General features: G+C 34.8%; 1 pseudogene; it reads right to left on the bottom strand.

Moving 5' to 3' along the window:
- Nucleotides 1–4,331: 4,331 nt before the first annotated feature.
- On the bottom strand, nucleotides 4,332–6,656 carry LOC114315382 (subtilisin-like protease SBT3 pseudogene; annotated as a pseudogene).
- Between the last annotated feature and the right edge of the window lie 2,233 nt (nucleotides 6,657–8,889).

Below are 8,889 nucleotides of genomic sequence, written 5' to 3'. Positions count from 1 at the left end.
GAATTGAATCATTTCATCACTAGTAAGTATGAAATGCCTCAAGCTTCCATGTGTTTAATTAATGTCCTATTGAACACAAATAAATTATTATCTTGCACTATTTTAGCCTTAATTTTATTACATCATTTTAGATTACCAACCATTCTTTAATGAATTGAGTCCAAAGGGTGAGTTAAGTCCTCTAATGGAGTGAAATACCAAACCAAGAGTCAATTTAAGACATGACAGAGATGTCATATCGTTGGTAATGAACCCCTAAAAGGCTTGAAAGAACAAGAGGCTTGAAACAACTCTCAAAGTAAAACAAAAGCCAAGAAAAGAGGGAGGTTGCACAGATTATTATTGCTGAAAATAAGTGATAAAAGCATAAGTAAATGATATCAACTCAAATAAGATGGTGTCTAAGGCCTAAAATACCAAACTCATGAGGACAATTACACTACAAGCATGTAAAACAAATCTCAAATGCAACTATCAACCTAAAACAATCTAAAAGCAGTCCTAAAACATGCTGAAATTAAGCTTAAAAAGGCTAGATTAATAAGCTAAAACATAGCACAAGCTAGACTAGTAAGAAAGACACAAGGAGGGGAGGCTAACCTCTCTAAATTTGGACTTCAAAACATGATTTTAGCCACTAAAATAATTCTGAAAATCAGTGTTTAAAAGCTCAAAAAGAGTTGAAAACAAAGTGGGGAACACAAGGGCAAAGACCTTAGAAGCAAGGTGTAAATAAGGGCTATCAACCCCTCTACCTTTAATGGCCTTAAATCACATGTTTCAGTCCAAAAATATAGGTTTTAAACAGTCCAAAAAATAGTAGAAAATATGTAAATTAGTGGTGTAAAGATGGTACAAAAACAAGAGAAGGTATACCTCTTGAAGAGGAATAAGCCCGTAAGTCATAAACCACTAATTTCACACTCTCAAGTGTTTCAAGAGCTCAAATTCAAGCTCAAATAATCTCAGCAAGAAGCTCTCTAGGTTTGGTTTAGAGTGTTTGGGCAAAGGCTATGCAAGTTGCAACAGAGAGAAAAAATTGTCGTGGGACAGAGCGGATATTTTTTGAAATTATTTCCTTACTCCTAAATGTTTCTAACCTTGAAATATGAGAGGGAGGTCATCTACATATAGAAAACATGAGCCTTAGGTCAAAAATATCAAAAAAGGGACAGCTGGAGCTTTGTGGAAACAATTAGCAAAAATATCTAGGTTTTACACTAGTGGCCGACCAGCCAAAAGTGTGAATTGCCGGCCACCAATGGTGTCTGACCGGCCACTTGCCGGCCACAAAAAAATTTGCTTCTAAGTCCGACTTCAAATGATCATATCTCCCTCATCCAGACTCGATTTTAGGTCACTTTTTAGTCTAAATTGAAGCCCCGAAAGTCTACTTTCCAATGGTGGCAGCCTCACATCTAAATTATAAGTATGAAAAAGAAATATGCCAATTTTATTGAAGGTTTCTTAGTTTTGTCTTAATTAGATTGATGCCTTACTTCAAACAGCCATATCTCCCTCATCCGGACTCGTCTTTACGAGATTATTGAGTCTAAAATGAACCACCGGAAGTCTACTTTACAATTGTGGTGGCCTCAAAACTAAAGTCTAAATGTATAAAGAGATAGGTCTGATTTAGTGAAAGCTGCTCAGTTCTCTCTCAATGATTTCAAGCCCAACTTCTCTCTAATTAGTTTTCTTCCCTCTCCTCCAATTTTCTTCAAATCCAAACCTATAAATAAGAGGTTTAAAATATTTTTCAAAGAGTTCACCTCTCTTCCATTTATTTCCACTTTGTCCCTACTCGATTTATCGAAAAGTGCAATTTTTAACGAAATGTGAGTCTCGGAATATCGTAAAAATATTTTCAAAAATATTTTGAAAGTGAGGTTTTTAAGGTCTAAAATAGTTTTGGTCTAAAATGGGGTGTGAGGTTAGAATTTAGAAGCTCTTCTTGCTGAAGAAATCAAACGTTTGCACAGCATAACTTTCATCATCAAGTAATCAATAAGTGGCGCCTAAGTCTTAAGGGCAGTCAAAAATGGGGTGTCTACAGGTGGGTCTTATCTATGTTGTTTCTCTAATATAGCTGGAGGCTGTTAACTTTGTTGGTTTTGGTTATTAGGGCTATGATGGGTTCTGTGCTGCTAGTTTGCTATGCTTTGGATTCGGTTACTTTGGCTCTATTGCTAGATTGTTTTGTTTTGTGTTTCTGATTGTTCTGGTTGCTGTGGTGATTTGTTGCGGCAACTTTGTTTTGGCAGCTGCTGGATTGTTCTAGTTTTCTGGTGTGTATCTTTCTTGCTTCTGGTTTGGCTCTGTTGCTTCTTTGTTCTTCTTCTGATTGTTGTTCTATTCTTCTTCGACTTGTTAATCTGCTTTGACTCTATTGCTTTGGCTCTGCTGACCTGTTGTTGTTACTAGGGCATTTGATCTGGTTGTAAGTTTTTTGGAGTTGTAGTCGTTTTTGAGTTGTAGTTTGTGGAGGTTGGTTTCTCATCAACTTCCCAAGGTGTTAGCATATGATTGGGCGTGCTATTGGGTGCCAACCTAGTTAGGATCCCTCTGTTCGCTTTGATGCGTTTGTATCCTCTTTCTTTTTTCCTTTTCTTTATTGAGTAATCATTTTTTCATCAATAAAGCTTCTTCTTTTGCTGATTTTTTTTTTTAAAAAAAAAAAAAAAAAAAAATAGTTGTTCATAGCCTCTTTGTTTTTTTTAGTGGGGAAAAGGCTGAGTTTAAAGGAACAGCTAAGTCAGCATTTTTTCATAGCTAAGTCAGCGTTTTAGAAACATCAGCAACAAATTTCCCTGAGTTTCATAACGTTGTTTATTTAGGAGGGCAGTTGTATCCTTGATGCTTTATCAAAAAGTCACTAATTTTGTTATCGACAAGTATCTTTAAAGGCCTTTTTTAGTAGCAGTATATTTCTTTTCGCCCTTGTAGTGAGCTAACGAAATTGATGGTTGCTATGATTTTGGAGAAAATGGTGAATGGAAGTTTTTATCAATATATGGAATGAGAATGGAAATGATGATTGATATTTATCAATAATGTTAACAACACTAACTAATTGATGTATAAATAAAATTATTAACTAGAAATAATATTAGATGAATTTCATGTGAAATAATGAGATTCATGTGCAAGCTTTTCTCTTCGTTGATGTTCTTATTAAAAAAATTTTCATCGCCCTAATTTAGTCCCCAATTTTACCCCAATGATGTGGAATTAGGGGATTAAAGATGAGAGAGAGAGAGAGAGAGAGAGAGGGGAGGGGGAATGTGAGACTGCTTCACATGGATCTTAGCAAGTCATTAGGGTAGAATTAGGAGGTGTCAATTAGGGGATGTAGCGGGACTCCATTCTTTTTATTTTTTTTTTTATTTTTTTTTTTTTTGAGGGGGGGGTGATCTTAGTAAGTCATTAGAGTAAAATTGGGAGATCTTAATTAAGGGATGTAGCGGGACTCTATTTTTTTTAGTTTTTTTTTTTTTGTTGGGGGGGCGCTATGGAGGGTTTCAACAACAAATTATTAAGGTCATTGCGAGATTTCAACTAAACATGATCACGGCAATGGACGGTTATCGCTGTCAATAGAGGACTAGTTTGTTTGGGGGGCGGCGTTGGGCGCTATGGAGGGTATCAACAACAAATTATTAAGGTCATTGCGAGATTTCAACTAAACATGATCACGGCAATGGACGGTTATCGCTGTCAATAAAGGACTAGTTTGTTTGTCAAGAACTATAATCTGCCACTAAAAGTCAAAAAAAAAATTATGGAATAATGGCCCTTTGTCGATAAGATTCAAGGTTAACACGGAAAGTGACCTTAATCATCAAAATGTCGACATGCATGTTCCTTTGCCAAATGTATTTTCTTTATACAACATATTTAAATAATTTTTTCCAATATAAATTTATTATTTATTTTTTGGACCTTAGGATCAGTCCCAAAAAAAAAAAGTTGAAACCAAAAAAACAAGAAAGAGGGAAAAAAAAAAAGGGCGGGAAATAGTCGTATAACCAAACAAGAATTAATTATTTTTTTTTAATCAAAAAACAAAATACCTCAAAGCTTCAATAAGAAAACAAGTCCACAGACCAATGTTTTAGGTCGCATTGCCCACTTATAGAAAATCAATAAGCCAAAATATGAATTACATATCTTTTGTAATGGACTAACATGCAAGAAATATTTCCCAACATGTTCCAATCAATTATTTAATAGAAATTGATATACAAATAGGATTTTTATATAGAAATCTCATCAAAAATTTTATATAAATATTCTATTTGTATAGCATTACTTTTATTCAAATGGTGTGCTTAATAAGTTACTACGGGTGTTAGAATGATTGGACTTCTCACCATATGTGTTCTATTAGCGTCAACCCAAACAAGTGAACCGTACCTGGTGGTCTCATTCAAGCCACTCTCATACTCTATACTCATAGTGTAACTCTTTTGATCATACATCTGATCGAAAATCAACATCATCGGTGAGATTGTAACTTTGGAACCTGTTGGCGCTATCACCTCAGCGTTATAAGTAGCCACACCATCTCCAACATTAGTTAGAGTCCTCTGAAACGTGTGAATTGCTGAATTGTTATTGTAAAGTGCAATAAATGATGGGTAATTTAGGTCAGGGGATGGCGTCGAGCAATTGTAACGATTTGACCTTGTGACAGTTAAAATTTGCTTCTGTGTGTAATTCATGTAGCACAACACATTTACATAGTCTTGTGGAGGTGTATCATATACCAAACCTGGATCAAGTGCTCGATTTGGATCAATGTGACCTGACCCCACAGCTAGCGATGAAGCAAATGTAAGATTGTTTCCAAGGTCTCGAATAGGATTATTAGTATTATCAAGTGGATTTGCTGTGGTCATCATGGCTGATCGAATAGCAGCCGGACTCCATTCTGGGTGTGCGCCTTTTAGGAGTGCAGCCACACCAGCAACATGAGGACAAGCCATTGAAGTCCCAGAGAGCATTGTGTAGTCATTGGACAAATATATATTAGACCCAATCATGGCTACAGAATTACTGGGTATCCAAGCGGCTAAGACTAGTGACCCAGGTGCCACTAAATCAGGCTTCAAGATTCCAGTATAAGTTCGAGAGGGACCTCTTGATGAATAAGAAGCTACAGCTGGTGCAGGCTTTGTTCCCACCATGGTCTGCTTGAACTTCATGCTTGCCCAAGGACGATCACTAGTTTTTGCGTAGTTGATCACAGCAGGTCCATCCTCTGAGCTTATCACCACACCAGGCCATGGAAAATCTGATGTTGTCTCAAAAATTTCATTTGATATAAATATAGCAGCAGCAACATTGGACATAGAGATAACACTTAATTGGTTGAACATGTCATAACCTTTGTCAACACATATTACGATGGCAGAATAGACATCCTTTAGCAACTCAACTGAATCACACGAAGATATAGTTTTGTTGTAAATTAGTGGTAATTTTTCCACCAAGGCACTTGCAGGGAACATAGTCCATCCGGTGAACGTTAATCCATTCCCCAAAGTCAAAATTCCAGCAAATGAACGGTCGATGCTGCCAGCAGCAACTGTTGTGGTCCATGGCATCGAATCAAAAATGGACAAATAATCAGGACCAGTGTTTCCTCCTGCATGAGAAACAAAAACACCATTTTCCATGGCCCCGAAACAAGCTATTGCAATTGTGTTCTCGTAGAAAGGAACGTCCCAATCGTAACCAAAAGAGAGTGACAATATATCAACCCCATCGGCAACTGCCTGGTCTATACCAGCAAGAAAATCAGATTCATGGGCTCCTTCATCCCAAAAGACCTTATAAACAGCCAATCTAGCACGTGGCGCTAGCCCTCTTGCTATTCCCTCTGCATAGCCGAAGAATGATGCGCTTTCCACAAAATTCCCAGCTGCTGTTGATGCAGTGTGAGTACCATGGCCGTCAGTGTCCCTAGCTGAGTTCATGCTGATGGTAATATTAGGCCTAGCACCAATCAATCCTTTGTTGAAGTATCTTGCTCCAATCAACTTTGAGTTACACATGGAAGCATTGAATTCTTGTCCAACCTCGCACGTTCCTTTCCACTTGGCTGGAATTGGTGAGGTCCTCATACCATCATCTCTGAAGCTTTGGCTCTCCGGCCATACTCCACTGTCAACAAGACCAACGATCACGTCTTTCCCGTAATTCGAAGCGGGCCATAGGCCCGTGGAAGGATTGAGAGAGAGAAACTCTGGGGTGTGAGTAGTACGAAGTTTGATTTGCTTATCATTGTAGGCCGAGACGAAGCCCAATGACTTCGTCAACGTTTCTAGTTCTTCTTGAGATAGGAGTGCACAAAAACCATGCGCCACATTGTTGTAAGTGTAGATCAACCTGGGTGGTGTTGTAGAATATTGAGAACTGGTTGTTGTGACAATAGGAATCGTTGGTTTTAAGGAATCAACAGTGGAGGAGTACCAATCATAGTGGCTAGTGAAAGCCTTGGGCATGAGAGACTTGTCCATGTGAACAATGTAGGCGGATCTCTCCACTGAAGTTGACCCAACATCTTGAATGAACAGAAACCATGTGAAGAAGAAGAAGAACATGAAAATTGAGTAGCAGAGTAGAGGAATTTGATCAATAACCAAACCCATTTTTCTTTCACTATCCAAAACTCATGCAAGAGGTATTTATATATGCGACCTGCCTTCAACTTCTTTTTTTTTTTTTTTTCTACAAATAATAATAATAATAATAATAATAATAATAATAATAATAATAATAATAATAATATTGTTGATCCTATCATACAGTTTTATTTTTGTAAGGATTCATAGGGAAAAACCTTGACATTACCGTCAGCAACTTGGCAGGGAGTTGCAATTGTTGCTATTAGCTACTGATCAACCTAGAACTGCAGGCCAAACGGTTTAGGTGTTTCTCTGAAAAATATTAGAAATACTAACAAAGTTATCAAAAAGTTTATCCAATTACTTACATAAACGTGGGACTCACACTCATATAAGATCCACACCGACATGAGTATGATAAATTTTTTGATAAAAAATTTGACGTTTCTAACATTGTTTCTAACATTGTTTGTGATTGAAATTAAAAAAGTCACTTCTAATTAGATGGTAATTTTTTTTATTTTTTATACAAAATCAATTAAAAAATGAACCTTCGTTCAACCTCAATCTATAACTTCTAATTAAAAAAGTCGCTTCTATTATTTTTTTTCTGTCGTCAATTTGAAATGACAAATAGTTAGGGGGGAATTCTATGAGACATCCGCTTTTGCAATTTTTTCTACATGTTTTTTTAATGGAATTTTATATTGAAATTCTAACCTTCTTCATATTATTTAGTTGTTAACATGACGCCTTTAGTTTATATTTGTCAAAAAAAAAAAAGATAATAATGCGTCGCTTTACTATTTGACTGGCAGACAACTACATCATTGACCAGACCTACGCTCTTGTTTTGGTTATACCTCCGCACATAATCTTTCCAAGTTTTACGATGGCTACCTATATTTGTTGAGCTCAAGTATTTTTAAAAAAAATTATGACCCAATTTAAGTGTTGTTTATGGTTTATTATGGTTGGTATTTTGGTGATATTTGTTGCAGTTTAACTGAGCTAGTTATAATTTATTTTAATTTTAGAATGATAGACTATTTGGTACAGTTTATACTTACAACTTATTATATAAAAATAGTTTAAATAAATTGAAACGAATTGATTATTTAAAAGCAGAGGGAAGGTCGTTTTTGGCTTTTATTTTCTTATTACTACTTTTTAGCTTAAAATAGATTGCACCAAAATGGGTCATTTATTTATAACTTGACGATGTTTAGTTATGACCCATTGTTGTCTTTGGTTGTTATTGAAGGTAAGTTGGTTATGAGACAAAGTAGTATTTAAAATCATAAAATATTATAAGTTTAAAGAAAATGAATGTATATTATAGAATTTTCTCACCAATATAGATGGTTAGTGAAAACAAAAGGATTGTTTTAAATTTTGTTTTCAACATTATCATCTATTTTGAAAAAAATACAAATTGATATATGATATCCTTAGAGTATATCCAATGGTTTGTCATTGGAGCTACTAAAACTATATTATAGCAGCTTTGAGGAAAAAAAGGTTCTCCAATAGTCACAAATAGCAACTGTTAAAAATGACAAATGCCATTTGACAACAACTTTGGCAAATAGCAAATCTGCTAGCTCACTCAAAACTAACTGATTTTATTCGTTCTCTCCCTTCCTTTCTCATCCTTTTCTAGGGGAAAAAAAAAACCAAACAAAAATAGATCAGTAATTTCATTTTGCAAAATTTAGGAAATTTTTTTTAAACAAAACTCACCAATTTGTTTAAACAGTGTTAGCAATTGACATTTGAAAAAAAAAAATCAATTTTTTTTGTTTTTAAACAGAATTTCAAGCAATCTCAACATTCAAGCAATCTTAACATATTCAATTTTTTATTTTTATTTTTTTAAACTCTAAATTGAAACAATGAATTAGCATAACTGTGAGAACCCGAATATAAAAATTAAGTAAATAATTAAATAATAATATTACAATCTCAAATATTTTGATGGAGAATTCTAAAGTGCAAATTAAATATTTGGAGGGTCTTTTAATTAATTTTAAAAAAAAAAACCTAAAATAAATTTATGGTGAAAGTATTTAATTTAGAGGCAAGATTTATTATAAAAAAAAATATATATATATAGAGAGAGGAGGGTGTGACTTGAACTCTAGACCACAAGGTTAATATATAAAACCCTTACCATTTGAGTTGCATATAACTTATATATATGTTTTGTATATTTATATATTTATTTGACCTATGTTGCCCAACACTAGTATAAAAT

The sequence above is a fragment of the Camellia sinensis genome, chromosome 3 (genome assembly GCF_055761805.1).
Source record: "Camellia sinensis isolate YWXY chromosome 3, ASM5576180v1, whole genome shotgun sequence".
Lineage (NCBI taxonomy): Eukaryota > Viridiplantae > Streptophyta > Magnoliopsida > Ericales > Theaceae > Camellia > Camellia sinensis.
Note: the sequence above shows the minus strand (reverse complement) of the source record. Positions and strands in the feature narration are given on the sequence as shown.